This window comes from Macrobrachium rosenbergii, chromosome 13, assembly GCF_040412425.1.
Source record: "Macrobrachium rosenbergii isolate ZJJX-2024 chromosome 13, ASM4041242v1, whole genome shotgun sequence".
NCBI lineage: Eukaryota > Metazoa > Arthropoda > Malacostraca > Decapoda > Palaemonidae > Macrobrachium > Macrobrachium rosenbergii.
Window position 1 is genome coordinate 29,316,200 of NC_089753.1, and position 21,941 is coordinate 29,338,140.

At 39.1% G+C, this 21,941-nt stretch overlaps 1 protein-coding gene across 1 annotated transcript in view; it reads left to right on the forward strand.

The window, feature by feature from the left end:
* The first annotated feature begins 9,002 nt into the window (after positions 1–9,002).
* Positions 9,003–21,941, forward strand: part of LOC136845111 (uncharacterized) — a 90,608-nt gene continuing 77,669 nt past the window's right edge. Inside the window, exon 1 of the mRNA XM_067114939.1 lies at positions 9,003–9,512. The gene's annotated coding sequence lies outside the window, so the exon portion shown is untranslated. The remainder of the gene's footprint in view (positions 9,513–21,941) is intronic.

The following is a 21,941-nucleotide window of genomic DNA, read 5'->3' on the forward strand; positions in this document are numbered from 1 at the left end:
GTATATGGTTTTAATTTATATTATACAACACGTCAATGGAAAACGCGTCGAACAAAACTCCAGAGTCAAGATAATGCAATTCATTCTCACTTAGCTCAACAATCATACGGCTATTCACAGGTCTGACCTTTTTTTTTTAAACCAGCCAACACCTTTCTGGAAGAGGGCGGTGTCGGGGGTTGTGCCCCCACCCCGCCGGAGGGGTTAATTGAACACAAGCTAATACACTTTAACACACACGGGGCCATATCCGATTTAGTAAGCTTTCATTAATTCTCACCTTAAAAGATGATCGTTATTCAGGTCCGCTTCACACACCAGGTTCCGTAGGAGGCTAGTGACGTCAGTGAACCTCATGCGGTGCACTGTAGGCATTTTACTTAAAGGTTCTTTGCAGCGTGCCTTCCTTATAGGCGCCTAGCTGCAACCCCTTTCGTTCCTTTGACTGTACCTCCTTTCATATTCTCTTTCTTCCATCGTACTTTCCTCAGCCTTCTCGTAACAATTGATTCATAGTGCAACTGCTTTGAGGTTTTCCTCCTGTTACGCCTTTCAAACCTTTTACAGTCAGTTTCCATTCCAGCGCTGAATGACCTCTTAGGTCTCAGTGCGTGGCCTTTGGCCTTAACTCTGTATTCCATTGCTCACACACGCACGCCATTATTAAATGAAATAAAAACACACAGACCACTAATAAATGAAATAAAAACACACACCATTAATAAATGAAATAAAAACACACACACCATTAAAAATGAAATAAACACGCACGCCATTAATAAATGAAATAAACACATACACACCATTAATAAATGAACACACACACACCATTAATAAGTGATATAAAAACACACACACCATTAATAAATGAAATAAACACACACGCCGTTAATAAATGAAATAAAACACACACACCATTAATAAATGAAAAAAACACACACGCCGTTAATAAATGAAATAAAAACACACAGACACCATTACAAAAAGAAATAAAAACACACCATTAATAAATCAAATAAAAACTCACACCAATAATAGATGAAATAAACACGCACACCATTAAAAATGAAATAAACACGCACACCATTAAAAAATTAAATAAATACACACACACACTATTAAAAAATTAAATAACAACACAGATATTACGCAGAAGAGGAGTCTGGAGGTTTTTCAAAAAACTACTTATTTCTGCTACTTTTATATTACTCAATTACCAGACGTCCACTTACCAGTTCTCCAGGGTATTCATTCTGCTCGTCATCAGAGCTTCTACAAATATTTCCTTCAGTGAAAATGAAGCGTTTAAACAGGAGTTTTGAAGATTTTAATTGCCCGTAATTATAATTCAGTAGTTCTTTGATGAACCGTCTTGCTCTCTGCCCCGCAGGGCGGTTAGTGCCGACAGTGCACCTCATGCGGTGCACTGTAGGCGTTACTTTAGGTTCTTTGCAGCGTGCCTTAGGCCTCTAGTAATTTTGACTGCATTGCATCTTAAGCGTGCCCACCCGTTCTTTTGACATATTCAACTCTCCAAGCGACCTATAAATATGGGCATTGTGACCTATGAATATGGGCATTCTTTCCTCCGTCAAAATGACTTAGCAAAGTATTTTTGCCGCGTGTCATAGCAGCGTAATAAGCATACGAATGAAAGTTTCTGCGGCATCATTCCTACGAAGAATGAGCTTTCAAGATATCTCTGGCCTTTAGAAAATGACTTTTGAAGTCTTATGGCCCTCCCCCTCCTCTTTTGGGACATTCCGTAATGACATTTTTATGTGAGTTTCACGTCCCGGAGACTACTTGGCAATATGACGTCACATCCGTCTGCAACTTTTTGTTTTGTGTAGAAAAATGCCGTTTCGCCTTTTGGGCCTAAAGTCTGTTTTTAGTTTTCTGTAAAAGAAAACTGTTGGGATGGCTTTGTCTGTCCGTCCTCAGATCTTAAAAACTACTGAGGCTAGAGGGCTGCAAATTGGCATGTTGATCATCCACCCTCCAGTCATCAAATATACCAAATTGCAGCCCTCTAGCCTCAGTAGTTTTTATTTTATTTAAGGTTAAAGTTGACCATAATCCTGCGTCTGGCAATGGTATAGGACGGGCCACCACCGGGCCGTGCCTGCAAGTTTCATTAGCCGCGGCTCGTACAGCATTATACGCTGTACGGAAAACTCGATAACGCCGTAGAAACTTCAGCGCATTTTTTATTTGTTGAGCCCACTTCTGTATATATATATATATATATATATATATATATATATATATATATATATATATATATATATATATATATATATATATATATTTATATATATTTATATTATATATATTTATATGATATATATACATCTACTGTGATATATATATATATACATATGTAATGTATGTGTATGTATTATATATATTATATATATATAAATTATATTATACATTATATATATATATATATATATATATAATATATATATATATATATATATATATGTATATATATATATAAATTATATTATATATTTATATATATATATATATATATATATATATATATATATATATATATATATATATATATAATGTGTGTGTGTATAATCTTCATTGCAATGAAAGAGGGACGGATGAAAACTAACCGGGTCATTTACCATAGAATTTTATTATCTATCGAATTTTTTGTAAGTGTGACGCTAATGAAAAGTTAAGACCTCATATATATTCGATATTATAAACTTTTCCCAAATTTTTATGTCGAATAACTCCTCGGTTAGTTAAGAAAGAATAAGGGCCGTTTACATGCAGCAGAATTTAAGGAAAGTATATTTTCCGTCATTTTATAGCGGTATCATAATTTTTATTTATTTTTTTTTTGCATTGTAAGTATTTCCCTCTCTCTCTCTCCCTCCTTTATGAAGGTGTAAGTCTGAGTTTTTACATTTGCATGCATTCTCTCTCTCTCTCTCTCTCTCTCTCTCTCTCTCTCTCTCTCTCTCTCTCTCTCTCTCTACTTTATGAAGGTATAAGTCTGATTTTTTACATTTGCATGTATTTCTCTCTCTCTCTCTCTCTCTCTCTCTCTCTCTCTCTCTCTCTCTCTCTCTCTCTCTCTCTCGTTTCCCTTTATTTATGTTTGATTTTTTACTTATGCTTGCATTTCTCTCTCTCTCTCTCTCTCTCTCTCTCTCTCTCTCTCTCTCTCTCTCTCTCTCTCTCTCTTTTCCCTTTATTTATGTTTGATTTTTACTTATGCTTGCATTTCTCTCTCTCTCTCTCTCTCTCTCTCTCTCTCTCTCTCTCTCTCTCTCTCTCTCTCTCTCTCTCTCTCTCGTTTCCCTTTATTTATATTTGATTTTTTACTTATGCTTACATTTCTCTCTCTCTCTCTCTCTCTCTCTCTCTCTCTCTCTCTCTCTTATGTTTGATTTTTTTATGTTTTGATTTTTACTTATGCTTACATTTCTCTCTCTCTCTCTCTCTTCTCTCTTTATTTATGTTTGATTTTTATTTATGTTTGATTTTCTCTACATTTCTCTCTCTCTCTCTCTCTCTCTCTCTCTCTCTCTCTCTCTCTCTCTCTCTCTCTCTCTCTGGTACCATTCAGCATCTAATGCTTGTAGAAAGCAGCTTTTCGGTGCAACACATCTGTGAGCACACCCTGCATACTACGTTCCAGTAGCTTATCAGATTGCCTTATGAGGTGCTTCCACAGTCGTGTAAAAAAAATTTGTCTGAAGCTGTTCAAGCAATGATTTGATGCTATTGTGTGGAGTACCCCAAGGCGCTCCTTTGTCCCAGGAGGCAAATTCCTGAGATGTATGCTAGTATTGCACTAGCCCCGGTTTCATTTTGCCATGCCCCTAGGTTAGGTTATGTTAGGTTAGGCTAGGTTAGCTTAGCTAACTTAGCTACATCCTGCAGATGTTAGTAACTTGGGTGTGGGAAACATAATGAGATTGTTTTCAAGAAAATTCTATGGTTAGTTTTTAAGATAGGGCGTCCCGCTTTTTTCAAGGAAAGGTCCCGGTACTCGGTTACATCTCGGAAAATGCTCCCCGCAGAACGTTTCATTTTTTTTGTTAACGCTTGTACAGGAGTGGGCATTAATGCCCAGACAATTTACTTAACGTTTTTTATGCTATTAGCGATTTTCAGTCAAGCGTGCGCAAATTTTGGTACGAGCACTTTTCTATTTTGGTTACTTTAAAAATTTTAGTTACATTAGTATTTTTTTTTTTGTAATTTCTTCTAAGACGATATTTCTGAACGCTCAGTCTTGTCTCACCTTCGAAGACGATATTTCTAAAGGAGTGATCTTGTCACAATCTGTAAGACGATATTTCTGAACGCGCAATCTTGTCACATCTTCTAAGACGATATTTCTGAGCGCTAAATCTTGTCACATCGTGTACGACAGTACTTCTGAACGCAGTTTCCTTGTCGTTACGATCCGTCGGACAATTAATGTTCTTGTTGCTCATTGTGAGGCAATTGCCGCCAGAAAGCCTTGCGTGTCCCTGAATAGAAGAAGCCAATGTCGCGGTCCCATTTTATGCAAATCTATGCAAATGGAGCGCTTGTGAAAACGCACGCTAAGTGACACAGATTACCTGTGAAATATCGCGTGTCGAAAGCGCGTTTTAGAGTGGTCCCCCCCCTCTGGTAGCCTGTATACACAGATGCGGGAGAGGCTGTGTTTGCAGAAAGCCAGAAAGCTCTATGTCTGTGTGTGTGTGCGTACCAGCTCGTGTTGCCTCCGCGGACAGTTGAGCAAAGGTGGTTCGCCAAAGGCCTCCAGGGCAGGGCGGCGGAATGTCCCTCCTCTTTCGCTCGCTGGATTGTAACTGGTGTGTTCTCTCTGGGATGTTCCCGTTAGAAGAGGCATTAGCCCGCATCTTGATAAATGCTAATTTTGATATTATGGTATTTTCACTTCTCTCTTGTCCTTCCTCATACCGTTTCTTTCTAGATTTTAGAGTAGTCCATTGTTTTCCCATTTTCTTTAGTCCCCGTAGGCCTGTAATGCCGTCAGTTTACCTCGTGCGGTGCACTGTAGGCATTTCTTGAGGTTCTTTGCGGCGTGCCTTCGGCCCCTAGCTGCAACCCCTTTCGTTCCTTTAACTGTACCTCTTTTCATATTTCTTTTTCTTCCTTTTTCTTTTTTTATTGATAAAAATTCCTCAACCCTCTCCTAACAATTGATTCATAGTGCAACTGTTTTGAGGTTTTCCTCCTGTTACACCTTTCAAGACTTTTTACTGTCAATTTCCGTTTCAGCGCTGAATGACCTCATAGGTCCAAGTGCTTGGCCTTTGGCCTAAATTCTATATTTAATTCAGTTCAATTTTTTTATAGTCATTATCAGCGTGCCTTGTCCACTTTCCTTTTGCAACACTTGTCTTGATTCTGTTACTCTTCCTCACATTTTTAATACCTATTTTTTATTGTTTATGATTAGGCGAGATAAAAAATGATACAACGTGTGAACGTTCCCTAAATTTATTCACTTATGACATTTGTTCGTTTCTGAATCGTTTTAAAGAAAATTAGAAGAAACCTTTCCCCAAAATCTTTCGGTTCTAATTATGTATGTGTAAGAAGGAGTTGGGCTGTACGACTGTGGAGTTGTTGGTCAGGTGTGACTGGGTGTGACTACGCTACTATGTGATGTTCAGTGATTGTGTGAGGCTCGCTCTGTTTGTTCTTCTTTCTTTGTTCTAGTGTATGTGTATATATATATATATGTATGTATGTGTATGTATGTATGTATGTATATATATATGTACTGTATGTATGTGTGGTTGTAATTGTATGTGTATATATGTATTGGTTAAAAAGTTAGTCTTCTTGGGACTCTGTAGGCTCATAGGGCAGGCGCTGATCTCCTGTTTCTTAGGCCGACAGCCATTGGAGGACAGGTCCCAATGCCTGTGTATACACACACATATATATTATTGTGTAATTAGACAGGTGTATGCATGTAGCATATGTATGTATGAAGTATGCACATACATGAGAATGTGTACAGCATGTATGCGTGCAGGCATCTAATTGTTTAACATATTTATAATTGCCGGCCATTCTCTATACTTTCTATCGTAGAAAGTCGTTTTAGTTTTCTGGAAAAGAAAACTTTTGTGCCGGCTTTGTCTGTCCGTCCGCGCTTTTTCTGTCCACCCTCAGATCTTACAAACTACTGAGGCTAGAGGGCTGCAAATTGGTATGGTGATCATCCACCCTCCAATCATCAAATGTACCAAATTGCAGCCCTCTAACCGCAGGAGTTTTTATTTTATTTAAGGTTAAAGTTAGTCAAAATCGTGCTTCTGGCAGCGATATAGGACATGCCACCACTGGCGCGGCTCATACAGCATTATGCAGCAACCACCAAAAGATGGATCCATTTTCGGTGACCTTGATTACACGCTGTAGCGGCTGTACGGAAAACTCGATTGCGCAGATGAAACTTCAGCGCACTTTTTACTTATTTGTTTATCTCAAATTATATCATTTCTGTTCATCCTCCTTGTCCGACCAAGTCAACCTTACTTTGTTTTTTTTTTTATCTTTATTTATTTATTTATTTTTTTTTGGACCAAGGAACCAGGTTCGACTCTTCCCAGTTTTTCTCATGGTTAACTGCGCTTCTTTTCAAGCGGTTTAGACTAGTGTCCATCAATCCTTTATTTCTTCCCGCCACCCGACGTGATCTCATTTTTTCCCGCCAACTGGGCCGAGACCCTTTTGGCGGTTTTCGCACCCCGCTGTAGCTGCTGCTAATGCTATCACGGTTGCTACTGTCGTCGTTAGTCATCTTAATGTTTTCTCGCAATTCGTTATTGTTGTTTTTGGAGCGGAAGGAAGAGGAGGTAGGTGCGGAGATTGATGTGGGAAGTACGGGGAGTGTAGGTACACAAATGAGAGTAAATGGTATACAAAGTAAGATTCCCCTGGGGTATATTACACAAACTTACGTAAACACATGCAATTAACATGAGGGCAATGGTATACAAAGTAAGATTCCCCTCTGGTATATTTTACACAAACTTACGTAAACACATGCAATTAACATGAGAGTAAATGGTATACAAAGTAACATTCCCCTCGGGTGTATTTACACAAACATACGTAAACACATGCAATTTACATTAAAAAGAAAAGGAAATGTGTATTTTTGCAGACTGTTCATTCAGGGTTTAAAATAAAAGGAAATGTGTATTTTTGCTGACTGTTCATTCAGAATATTTTGACGCTGTACATTTAAGATGACTTGGTATCTTTGTATTTGTACAATACGAGTTAAGTTACATACAGCATAAACTAATCATGGCTTCCAGGTTTTAATCCAATAGGCAAAAGCTCATTTGGGTGTAGACGCAGTATATTAGTGGTAAACAAGTGAATATATTATCATGATCTGATCAAATACTCTTGTCTGATAGAAATGATTGTCTTATGTTCATCAATGGCATCAATAGGAAGAGACATATTTGGAAGCAGCAAATTTATTGACAAAAGTGACAACGTTCGCTGTCCAGTCCAGAACTTCCTTGGGGTCCCTGCCTCTTTGGCCCGTAGGGCCCCTTGCTGCAACCCCTTTCGTTCCTTTTACTGTACCTCCTTCCATGTAACTCCTTCCATTTTACTTTCCACCTTCTGACAATTGATTCCAAACCACCTTACTGTCAGTTTCCGTTTCAGCGCTGAATGACTTCAAGGATCCCAGTGCTTGGCCTTTGGCCTAAATCCTATATTAAATTCAATTCAGTTCTCTGCTTTGCGTGAATTTGATTAAGTTTACGGCTTTGGACAACCTTATCCGTGAGCGAATTTAGACATTCGCTTGGTGGCCTCTGCTGCGATGCTTTGCTCATTCTCTGGTATTCTCGTTACCGATTGCTTTCGCATTCATGTACAGCACTTGATTGATAGCGCTCGTGGTTGAAAATGGTGGAGGAGACTCGTGTTTTACTTTTAGCTTTTTTTGGTTTTCTGTAAAAGAAAACTATTGTGTCGGTTTTGTCTCTCCGTCCGAACTTTTTTCTGTCCGCACTTTTTCTGTCCGCCCTCAGATCTTGAAACCTACCGAGGCTAGAGGGCTGCAAATTGGTATGTTATTCACCCTCCAATCATCAAATATACCAAATTGCAGCCCTCTAGCTTCAGTAGTTTTGATATTATTTGAGGTTAAAGTTCGCCATAATCGTGCTTCTGGCAGTGATATTGGAAAGGCCACCACCGAGCCGTGGTTCATGGGCCGCGGCTCATACAGCATTATACCGCGACCACCGGAAGATAGGTCTATTTTCGGTGGCCTTGAGTATACAATGTACAGAAAACATTTTTGTTTCATTTCCTTAACAGTATTGTAGTCTATTTGGATTTTTCTGTTTCGAATTAGTGATTCAAATTTGAAATGATTTTGAGCCATTCCTTCATCAACAGTAGTTCAGCTGGTGTTCTTATGCAGGAATATTCTCTCTCTCTCTCTCTCTCTCTCTCTCTCTCTCTCTCTCTCTCTCTCTCTCTCTCTCTCTCTCTCACATATCTTCATCATCATCATCATGTGAATGTCAATATAGGTGGAGGGGAGATTGACAAGAAGGGTAAAAATCACATTTGAAGAAAAATCCCACCCTGGACCCATAAACTCGACCCACCTCTGTCCACACTGACACACAGTTCCTGACAGCCAGCGGAAACCTCACTCGAAGTAAACAGTCGAACGACCGTCAACTTATCCTTGCAAGGGGCTTGCAAGAACTGGTTCTCTTGGGCAGTGGGCACTCCACCCTTTGAAGGGAACTCTTGGGGGTTTCTCCCTCCTAGGGGATGCCCCGTGCCCTTCTCTGTGCCTCATGGAGAACAGCCCTTGCTTCTCTCTCTCCCTCTCTCTCTCCGTCCGGCGGCACTCCCTCTCTGGGCACCCTCCGCCCCATACCCCCCACCCCACACCCACCACCCCCCCTTTCACCCCTTCTTGATAGCAAGGGCCAGAGATGGTTTGACCCGAAACTTCAGTCTTCACTTGACTTCGCTCGACTCAGTCGTCCTTCCTGCCCGTTCCTACTCGGTCGGAAGGATGCTTCGAAGTGTTCCTTGTTGAGGGATCCTAGCACCACCACCACCACCACCCCCAATCCTTGACTCCCCCACCCCACCCCGTATGCCATACCGACCTTCGTTCCCACTTGCGCGCCGTGCATTACACGTGGTTGGCGTTTGGAAGTGATTGTTTATCGTGTGCGCGGAAATTAGATGTTGGTTTGAGTGTCATTTCTCCATTCGTTGAGAAAAGAAAAACCCGTTTTCGTTACTTCTTAAGATGAAATCACTTGGGTGATCTACAGTGGCGTTTGGATATAGCAGAGAAGTAAAGAAAATGAGAAAGTTAACTTCCGCTACAGGTGGCGAAGGAAATAGAGGAGAATATCAGTGATTAGTGACGTATTTGTACGAAAATTTGTTATTTTTTTTTGTCGTGAGTCAGCGACAGCTAACTTAGTAACACCGAACCGGTAAGACAGCTTTGCATATTATTTTTACTTTTACCTGTTTTAAATGTTTAATAGTGGTCTTGTTAGCGATAAATTCAACCTCTCCTAACTGACGTGTCTATTGGTTTCCCAGGGTAAGAATATAAAGCCCTAGAATGGAAAACTGCACTATCTGCAAAATTTTCGAAATTGAGAGATGCCACCTATTGGGCTCATGAAACACTGATAGCCAAGTTACTGCAGTTTCAGAATGATTCTTCAGTGCTTTATTTAGGGGGTCCCATTTGCAGTGTCTGCAAAATCAGTTTTAAGGCAAGGGGTATCTACCATTTTTCTCAGTTTTGTATTTTTGCAGATACTGCAGTCTTCCATTTTAGGGCAGTATGGCTGTGCGCACTGTTGTTGTGACTGAATATTTCGAGTACAGTGCTCATTCGCACCTCCTTGATAAATCAATTGTTTATCAGTGAATGACAAACCTTGACTGGTATTTTTGTTCTTGTTCATGGTTAGATCTTTGCAGTAATTTCAAACCGTTCGTGACGGTTCTTAGTTGACTGGCTGGCAGAAAGCATATTGAAGTAGGCAGAGAGAGAGAGAGAGAGAGAGAGAGATTAAACTATTTAAACACTAATTAAACATTTAAACACTAATTAGACATATATATATATATATATATATATATATATATATATATATATATATATATATATATATATATATATATATTATTTTGAGGTTGTGCCTGGAACCCGCAACGTTGACCACGTTTGTCTCGCTATCAATCCCACAACATAAATATTTTTATGTTGCCACGCCAGGATAGAATCAGACTATCTCGACATTGCGGAAGACAACATATAAACACTTACGCATGTGATACTGGTATCAGATACTTACGGATCTCTCTCTCTCTCTCTCTCTCTCTCTCTCTCTCTCTCTCTCTCTCTCTCTCTCTCTCTCTCTCCTCCTTGGGAATAAGAAGCATGAGTTGTCATTCAGGGAGCACTGATAACGAACAGGAACTCAGTTTTTTCTTGCATATACTATTCTGTGTCCAAGTTTTGTAATTGTCGCTTGATTTGCAATTACGTCTATACCCACAGGTCACATACGACTTTCTGTATTACATTTGGTCACCTTGTTATTTGCAGACGAAGGGTAATTGGGGATTAGTTTACTAAAATGGCTTCAGTCCTTCTCAAGTTTCTTTTGAATCAGGCACTTTTCCTTGTGATACGATATTTGCTTTTGTTGTAGTTTCTTGTTACTCGAGATGGAATTGCTCATATTCTATTTTATCTTTTTAATTTATTCATGTTTTGTGTCACTAAATAAGAGAGAGAGAGCCTAGATCCTTGGTTGGAACGGTGGCGTAATATGACAGTTCATTTCATTTTAATGTAATTTTAGCTTCCACGCTACTTATAACTGACGTAGTTATTTTTTTTTATTCGTAAATTTGGTTATGTTGTTTTTAATAGTAAAAGCTACACCATAAAAATCAAGCTATCTGTGAGTAACCTTATCATTAAAAAGATGCACAAAATACAAAAAAAAAAAAAAAAAAAAAAAAATTGAAATCATTTTAGCGAGTTAGATGGGAGTGAGGAAAATCATTATAGCGATTCATATGGGAACGAGGAAAATCATTATAGCGAGGTATATGGGAATGAGGAAATCATTTTAGCGAATGGAATATGAGGAATGAATTTGTTGATATTAAGAGTCTATAACGTATTCGAATTATTAGTGGGTTACTTTTAGATAATGGTATAAAGTCAGTGTACACTTGTTATATCTACTCTGTCCTGAAATGGAAGACTGCAGTGTATCTGCAAAAATACAAAACTGAGAAAAATGGTAGATACTGCAGATTGCCCTTGCGTTACTACTGATTTTGCAGATACTGCAAATGGGACCCCCTAAATAAAGCATTGAAGAATCATTCTGAAGCTGCAGTAACTTGTGTATGAGTGTTTAACGAGCCCAATAGCTGGCATATCTCAATTTCGAAAATTTTCCAGATACCGCAGTTTTCCATTTTAGGGCAGTACTATTCTTCTACTTTTGATAAGTATATTATATCCTTATAGATCGAAGGGAAAGTCATACAATATGGTAGATACAAAACAGAAATGGAAGTTTGCGATTGTAACTCTTCGAGTATAGATTGTGAGTTGTCACTTTATGTAGTTCAGGTTTTTAGGTAACCGATTCCGATGAAAGTTTTGTACTCTGTGAGTAACTGATTATTTTTTATAATATGCTAATGTTCCATTCTAGAATTCATAAAAAACTGGACAATGAAAAATTAAATTGTACAAACTTTGATGAACAAGTGAACCAAGCTTTAATTTGTAGCCTTGTGTGTTTAGAGAGAGTGTGTGTAAACATGCATAAACATTTTGACCTTTCATGTAGATGGCATGGTCTCACAAGAGCCGTGCTATGAACTGACACACACACACACACACACACACACACACAATAAATCCGAGAGGCATTGTGTGTAAACATGCATAAACATTTTGACCTTTCATGTAGATGGCATGCTCTCACAAGAGTTGTGCTATGAATTGTCAAACACACACACACGCACTTAGATATCTTTAAAAAAATCCAGCTGAATTTCCCAGTGACTGACTTGGATAAAAAAGAGAGGGTCTTGTGTTTTAGATCTTAGTAACTGCTCCGCCGTGCGATCTTGTGATTATAGAGACTTATGAAAGGGATTGGTTTACTTAAATGGCTTCAATCCTTCTCAGGTTTCTTTTGAATCAGTCACTTTTCGGTGATATACGATTTGTTGTCGTTTCTCGTTACTTGAGAAGGAATTGCTCATAATCTTTTATCTTTTAATTTATTCATATTTTGTGTCACTGAATAAGAGAGAGCCTAGATCTTTGGTTGGAATGGGGGCGTAAGAAGACAGTTCATTTTCGTTTTTAATGTAATTTTAGGTTCCACGCTACGCATAAGTTTTTTTTTTTTTTAACTACTGTTGATTTTTATGAGCATGCATCTCTTTGTAAAAGAAATACATATTATATAGGCATGAAATATTTGTTTACGTAAGAAATATTTGAGGACGTATTTTTTTTAACTTCTGTTGATTTTTGTGAGCGTGGATCTCTTGTTTGAAAGAAATACAGATTATATAGGCATGAAATGTTTGCTCACTTAAGAAATATTTGAGGACACTTGGTCTCCAATTTATTCATCGTAAACAGCACAAGCTTTCAGTCAAATGCCCCGAGAAACTTGCGAAGCATCGAGAAGCACGCAGCCAGACTCATCACAGTTAATTGGTTCCAGAAACTGACCTGCCTTCGGATATATATATATATATATTTGCCTAAATTGACTTAGCCCCGTCCTCCCCTTGAGACAGGGAAAGACTTAATTACCCCTCAGACTGCAAACTGCTCGAATATTCATGAGGGTCACATATACAGCAATCATCCCTCAGAAGATAAATGCAGGTTGACTCTCCCCAGGCTGCAGGTCTCTCGGTCAATTTTACTGCCTGTCCGATGCGCGTCACTCTGGTTCACTTGAAAGGAGTTTCGGGAGATTTTTGTGGACACACAGGCGCGCGCACACACACGTTTATATATATATATATATATATATATATATATATATATATATATATATATATATATATATATATATATATATATATATATATGAATGAATTTTTATCACATCATATGTGATTCATATACAAGCATTAAGCTACAAACGTCCTGTAATATCCAATTACGCTCTATACTACGGAAATAATATATTTTCATATATGTTACACGAAGGGAATATTTTTAGTTGATAAAAAGTTCGTCGTATATGGCTTTTAACCATCGAAAGACAAGAACTCAGGACTACAAGTGTCCTTTAATATCCACACGGCCAACAAGTGTGAAAATGATATATATATATATATGTTATATATATATTTTTAGTTATAATAGTTATATATATATATAACCAATATATACAAGAATCAGGATATATATATATATATATATAGTATATATATATATATATATATATATATATATATATATATATATATATATATATATATATATATATATATATATATATATATATATATATATAATATATATATATATATATATATATATATATATATATAATATATAAACGAATAAAAGTGTGTCTGCTTGGAAGAGACACAGACGATCTTTCACTTAGCTTGCAGAAAACCCAGTCCGTCTCCGCAAAGGGCTTCTTTTAAATCTCTCTCTGCATCAAATCGACCTTCTGGCATCCGGGCTGAATTCTAATTTCCTATCCTGCACCGTCTGCGGATATCATCATCATCATTTCTAGAAGTCAGGAATGGGACTCGCGTATCTGGAATCTAACACGTACAGCTGTTAAAGCAACACTGGCTTTACGAGGTGATGGCATCTCTGCCTTTTCTCTCTTGAAGTCGTTCCGGCTTATACTTTCAAGTTTTCTGTCCGTCCTCAGATCTTAAAAACTACTGAGGCTAGAGAGCTGCGAATTGGTATGTTGATCATCCACCCTCCAGTCATCAAACATACCAAATTGCAGCCGTCTGGTCTCAGTAGTTTTTTTGATTTAAGGTTAAAGTTAGCCATAATCGTACGTCTGGTAACTATATAGGATAGGCCACCACGGCCTGCTGTGAGTTTCATGAGCCGTGGCTCATACAGCAATATACCGAGACCACCGAAAGATAGATCTATTTTCGGTGGTGTTGATTTTACGCTGTACAGAAAACTCGATTGCGCCGAAGACACTTCGGTGCACATTTTACTTGTTTCTGGATGATTGCTGCCTTAGCTGATTCGTTTTTTTTTTTTTTTGTGGTGGGGGAGGGGGCTATTTTCTGAAACTTCCTCGTCCAGATTCCTGAGAAAACAACGCAGATTTATTATTAAAGTCTCGCTCGTAGCGAAACGCCCAGTGATGTCATAGGCGCTGTGTCATAATCACAGCGTGACCGGAGAGAAACGATATACCTACGGTACTACTAGAACACAAGGTGAACGAGCAATTCTCTCTCTCTCTCTCTCTCTCTCTCTCTCTCTCTCTCTCCTTCCTTCTGATACGAGCAGGAAACTACTGGTCCTTGTCACATCACTTGTCTTCATGCTGTTTTATAATTGCTTCTTGCAAGTGCTTTGCTTGCTTGCACGTGGGTGAGCTGGGTGGCTTCCGGGAATCTAACCCTTAGACCTTTCACTGGTTGAGGCGAACTGCCTAAGTGTTGTGTTATGATTCTGTATGATTTATTGTTTGCATAATATTGCTGTAATGTTTCCAGTATTCGCGTGTGCATTTTATAGGTGCAGATGGCCACGCTTTTCCTGGTCGTAGTTCGTGTGTTGAAGTCTCTCTCTCTCTCTCTCTCTCTCTCTCTCTCTCTCTCTCTCTCTCTCTCTCTCTCTCTCTCTCTCTCTCTCTCTCTCTCTCTCTCTCTCTCTCTCTTTGAAGTAGTTCGTACTGAATCTCTCTCCGATATGGTTAACTTTTAGCGTAACATTTTCTTTTTCACCCTTTCACTGAAATAAGTTTTTTCTATTATCCGCTGTGACATATGGTTAGGCTGCGGCAAAAACTCTGCTGTGGTAGCAGTGCAAGTTGTGGATACTTTTTATTTACGTATCGTAAGACCATCACCTGCATGTTACGCCAACGCTCGATTTGTCTGAACTCCGAGAGTCGCAAGTATGCCTAAAATCTATAAATCACTCAGTCAATCTTTGGTCGATTTGTGTCACTTTGTCTTGCGTACTTATTGTGATGTTAGAATTCACATCGAAATCTTTTGGGCGGTATGTATTATCCATGCATCTTGACAGTGAAATTGAGGGTCGTGACGTCAGTGCACCTCATTCGGTGCACTGTAGGGGTTACTTAAGGTTATTTGCAGCGTGTCTCGGCGCCTAGCTGCTTTCACTGTACCTCCTTTCATATTCTCAATCTTCCATCTTACTTTCCACCCTCTCCTAACAGTTGATTCACAGTGCAACTGCTTTGAGGTTTTCCTCCTGTTACACCTTTCAGACCTTTCTACTGTCAATTTCCCTTTCAGCGCTGAATGACCTCATATGTCCCAGTGCTTGACCTTTGGCTTATATTCTACATTCAATTAACTCGGTGAAAATTATATTACAGCGTAAAATTTTAACCCAAGTTGGTTTTTCACATCCAAAGATTCTTGGCATTGTCATCTTAGCTGTACCCTCGAGGTTCACAAAATGTTCGGAGTGACTATAAAACCGGCTCCAGATAAGGATGATTCGCACGCAGACGCTGATGTCCTCTAGTAGTGATCTGACAAAATTTGAAGGCCCTGGACACGTTTGGTCTGAAACCATCACGTAGACAAAAAGGTGATTTGGAATTCAAGTCAAGTTGGATGACGACAGTAGCGGTTCATTCAGAATCATAGCCTACAGGCCCAGTGGGTGCGGTCCGTAGGGGGCTAGTGTTATCAGTGGTGCACTGTGGGCATTATTTAAAGAACTTTTGCAGCGTCCCTTCGGCCCCTAGCTGCACCCCCTTTCATTCCTTTTACTGTACCTTCGTTCATATTGTCTTTCATTTTACTTTACCCCTTTTAAAGATGTTTCATAATGCAACTGCGAGGCTTTCCTCCTGTTACACCTTGCAAACCTTTTACTCCCAATTTCCCTTTCAGTGCTGAATGATCTCATAGGTCCCGGTGCTAGGCCTTTTGGCCTAAATTCTGTAATCCAGTTCCAATTCCACTCAGGGTGAGAGTTACTACGCAAAATTCGTAAGTCCTTAGTTGCTGAATCCGGTAATGTATAAGAAATCTGAGTAACCTGTGAATGGCTGTATTTTCTTGGGGCAGTGGTTAGGGTAGTTAAATTTAAAAGCATGTTTACTTGAACTTTCCCGAGGATGGCGGGAAGTAATTCTGTAATCAGGTAGGACTTAGGACTTTCCCCAGGATGGCGGGAATTAATTATTAATTCTGGAATCAGTTAGGACTTTCCCCAGGATGGCGGGAATTAATTATTAATTCTGGAATCAGTTAGGACTTAGGATTTTCCCGAGGATGGCGGGAATTAATTCTGGAATCAGTTAGGACTTAGGACTTTCCCCAGGATGGCGGGAATTAATTATTAATTCTGGAATCAGTTAGGACTTAGGATTTTCCCGAGGATGGCGGGAATTAATTCTGTAATCAGTAAGGACTTTAGGCTAAAATTTCCCAGGACATAGGGCTGAAATTTCCTGATATTTCAGTTCATAGTCTGTGAAATGGTGTTGTGGGGATCGTGGTTTGCCAATGCTGTGGCAGTGGTATTTAACCAGTGATTTAGCACATTAGCTCACAGGTTATTCCGCAGAAACTTAGTAGACTTAGTACAGTACAGTAGTGACAGTAAGTTCAGTCTTTGCTCTTGTAGCAAGGGCAACAATGGTCCCATAAACCTGGATAACTTATGTGACATCCGTTCTCAAGTTACTGTGTTCGCACTGCATGGTACCGTGACTATCCTGATTTGCTCGGATGGCATTGGTCAGGTTACATCACAAAAAATTGGGCATAGGTCCGTTGTCTTGAAAGTTTCATCTCAGATCACGGGAAGTAAGTTCTCTCGTAGATATCCTGATGTGACGGTTGTAATTTACTCAAAGGTATATCAATGATAATTCTTAAATGCGCTTTTTAGTCTTGACATGACAGTTATAATTTACTCAAAAGTATATAAAGGATAATTCTTAAATACGGTATTTTTTAGTTTTTTTTTTGAACAAAAACTCTCAGACGGCTTTTTCTGTCCGTCCGCACTTTTTCCTGTCCGTACTCAGATCTTAAAAACTACTGAGGCTAGAGGGCTGCAAATTGGTATGTTGATCACCCACCCTCCAGTCATCAAACATACCAAATTGCAGCTCTCTAGCATCAATAGTTCGTATTTTATTTAAGGCTAAAGTTAGCCATGGTCGTGCGTCTGGCACCGCAACAGCACAGGCCACCACGGCTGGTTAAGAGTTTCATGGGCTGTGGCCGAGAATTTCGTACAGCATTATAAGCTGAACAGAAAACTCGATTGCGCCGTAGAAACTTCGCCTCATTTTTTACTCGTTTTATAATATTCGTAACTGAAACTTACGAATTAACAAACAAAGAAATGCGTACTCTTCTCAATCTGCTTTGGTGCTTATTCTGTCCTCTGATACCAGAGGTCTGTTATCGCATGGGAGCAAGGAGACAGCCTTTGCTTGTTCATTGTTGCTCCTCAAATGTCACATGGCGGGGGTCGTTCTTTTTCTGTTGTTTGCTTAGCCTATTGTTCTAGAGCCCACTCTCCAGTCGAGCTTTGTATGTGCGCGAGGATTAATGAGCGTGATTGATTCATTGTTGTGGTTAAAAGATGGACTTATATTTTTGGCAGCGTGGATGTGCACACGCAAATGTCTATATATATACATATATATTTTTATATGTATATTATATACATATATGTATATATATATATATATATAATATATATATATATATATATATATATATATGTCTATATATATATATTATATAGCATATAATATATATATATATAGTCGAGCTTTGTATGTGCGCGAGGATTAATGAGCGTGATTGATTCATTGTTGTGGTTAAAAGATGGACTTATATTTTTGGCAGCGTGGATGTGCACACGCAAATGTAGCCTATATATACATATATATTTTTTATATGTATTATACATATATATATATATATATATATATATATATATATATATATATATATATATAAATAAATGCATAAATAAATATATATATATATATATATATATATATATATATATATATATATATATAGAGATAGAGAGAGAGAGAGAGAGAGAGAGAGAGAGAGAGAGAGAGAGAATTTAAATCCAACCAAAATTTTCAGCGTGTATCACTTGAGTCCATTAAAGCACTTTTAGTAAATCATAGGATATCTCGAATGTGTGTGATAACAGATAAACGAGTGTTTGTATTTCTCCACATCTGAATAAAATCACGAGAAATATGTCTGTGGAAATTCTCGTTGAATTGTCCATAATGCAACCAGGAATCACTGAATGACGAAGGAAGATGATTGACTCTGGAAATGTGCGCAGTTAAGGGCAGAGATTCTCAGGAGGCAACTTCAAGAAAAAATTATTATTTGATTCCGGGAAAAGAATTTTCATTTTTTCATGCATGGTAAGACATTTGGATTTTAAGAAAGTGGTCAAAATTTCGTTTGAAGATTATTTCGAAACGTATAAAGATATCCTCACATTCCCTAATGATTGTTTTTGTCACGCTACATTTCGGCAGAGGGGCGAAACGATATTGAATGTAATATAATGGCTTGATTAAACTTAGGTTTTTAACAGCCATAAAAAAAAAGCCAACCGAAGTGCTTGCAGATCGCAAGAAGCCAAATAAGGAAACACCACCCATCACAAGAAATACGTTGCTGGTAAAGGTTTGCGGGGGGGGGGGAGGGGCGGTACTTACCGTCCGAGACATAGCGAAGCTACAGAATGAAGCTTATTGAGATGGCCGGCAGATAAGGCAGGTGTATATATATGCTTAACTGGAAGACGGCTATCCAGCCGCATCTCGGGTTGATCGGGTCATCTGCTTTGCAATTTATTACGCGTCCTTTACTTAGCTTATTGCCCTGTGGCTCCCACCCCCACTTCCTCTGCCCCTTCCCTCTCTTTTCACTCCTCTCCGTTTTAGTGGGCGGCGGGTTGTGAGAGAATGGGTGATGCGGCCGACCCTCTGTCCAAATAAGTTGAGAGGGGCTTAGTGGCCTTAGCCTGATATTTCTTTTTTCGTTTTCTTTGCTTGTTTATGTCAGTCGTTTGTCTGTCCATGAGCAGTTTTGAATCGGAGACAAAGTGTGGTTTATTTTCTCTCTAACGGTACAAGTGTGCGAAAAAAAATCTCCACGCTTGGGATCTGGTCCCATTTTCTTTCCGTTCCTTCTGACTGTTTTTTCTTTTAAACACATTATGTGGAGTAAACACCATTCAAAAACTATAATTCTACACTCGTCCAGTTTCTTAGGCTTATCCGAGACACAAATTTAGCTCGAGGAGCTGTCAGCCATCGCTCACTATTAATTTCATATCACTCATAAAACCAGTTGTCAGGGCAGACATTACTGACCTGCCTTGAAGACAGAAAAACCGGAGGGCCGCTCTGAGGGTTACACCCCTTAAGAGGGTTAGTGCCGTCAGTGCACCTCATGCGGTGCAATGTAGGCAAAGGTTCTTTGCAACGTCCCTTCGGCCCCTAGCTGCAACCTCTTTCATTTCCTTTACTGTACCTCCATTCATATTCTCTTTCATCCATCTTACTCTCCACCCTCTCCTAGCAGTTGATTCATAGTGCAACTGCTTTGAGGTTTTCCTCCTGTTACACCTTTCAAACCTTCTACTGTCAATTTCCGTTTCAGCGCTGAATGGCCTTAGTTGCCCCAGTGCTTGGCGTGTGTGCCTAAAATCTATAAATCAGTCAATCTGAGGGTCACAATGACGGGAGAGGCGTTGGCACAACACACCATTGCGATCAATTATCTAACATCGGAGATAAATATCAGGGCGTCAAGTGCAACAATGTCCTGTCAATTCGGCAGGAATCACTTGCCAGGTTGCCCTGAGTTATCTCTCTTACCCCCCCGCGGTCAGTGATTGATATTCCACCGACGCATCGCTGGGAGTTCGAAGGTAGCTGTGTACTGTAGATCTTCCATCAGGTTGCTGTTCTGGAAAAGGTCGGGCGTGTTTTCTTTGGTCTGGTGTTATGGAAGTCCGTCCAATTGATATTATGTCCGCTTGCCTTTGTGGATTTACAATTACGACAGAAGCTTAGAATGGAATGGAATGTAGAATTTTGGCCCAAGGCTAATCACTGGGACCTATGAAGTCATTCAGCTCTGAAACGGAAATTGACAGTAAAAGGTTTGAAAGGTGTAACAGGAGGAAAACCTCAGTTGCACTATGAAAGCAGTTGTAGGAGAGGGTTTAAACAGATTGATGAACAGAGAGGGTGGAAAGAAAGGTTGCAGAAGAGGCACGCTGCAAAGAACCTTAAGTAATGCCTACAGTGCAATAGGTGCACTGACAGCACTAGTTACAAAAGTAAAATATTCTCCTCCCTTATTTTCTTATGATCTGTCTTGGATATTTAGATATTTTCATAACTACTCCCTGTAGGGGTAGATGCCGTCAGTGCACCTCATGGGGGTACACTGTAGGCATTACTGAAGGTAGTTTGCAGCGTTCCCTCGGCCCCTAGCTGCAACCCCTTTCATTCCTCTTAACTGTACCTCTATTCATATTTTCTTTCTTCCATCTTACTGTCCACCATCTCCTAACAATTGATTTATAGTGCAACTGCGAGGTTTTCCTCCTGTTACACCTTTCAAACCTTTTACTGTCAATTTCCGTTTCAACGCTGAATGGCCTTAGTTGCCCCAGTGCTTGGCATGTGCGCCTAAACTCTATATTCCATTCCATAACTACGCCTTGCTCAGTTTTAGTTCCGGGTGAATACATTCAACCAAAGTTTGTTTATTTTTATATATGTAAAACCAGTAGTCAAAAGCATAATATATATTACAGTACTTAATTTTTTCCTCTTGAATAGTTGACCAGTAGTTTAGCTCGCTTCAGTGGGGTTGCGCTTCGTGATTTATTGTTTAAACAACACGGTGATTTATGGCTGCAAAGGACTGGCTTCACCAGTGGAGATTTATTGATGCGATTGCCACAGTTGTTTTCCTTTTATGGATGGCTCTGTATGGAGGGAGTTATACATACCAATAAACTTATGAATATATCGTTAATCCGTCTTGTTAGATGCATATTAATTTGTACGTATGTGTAATATATGTGTATATTTATATATTAATTATTACATATGTTTCTGTGTATTTGCGTACATATAAATTGCATATTAATTTTCGATTGACGTACATTTCAAACAAGTTAAAAATTGCGCCGAGGTTTCTTCGTCGCAGTCGAGTTTTCTGTACAGCGTATAATCAAGTCCACCGAAAACAGATCTATCTTTCGGTGGTCTCGGTATAACGCTGTATGAGCCGCGGCCCATGAAATTTAAACCACGGGCCGGTGGTGGCCTGTTTTGCATCGTTGCCAGACGCACGATTAGGGCTAACTTTAACCTTAAATAAAATAAAAACTACTGAGTGTAGAAGGCTGCAATTTGGTATATTTGGTGATTGGAGGGTGGATGGTCAACATACCAATTTGCAGCTCTTTAGCCTCAGTAGTTTTTAAGATCTGAGGGCGGACAGAAGAAGTACGGACGGACAGACAAAGCCGACACAATAGTTTTCTTTTACAGAAAGCTAAAAGATGTATGTTTTATTCAGTCTCTATTCCGTTGCCACTTTCCTTATTT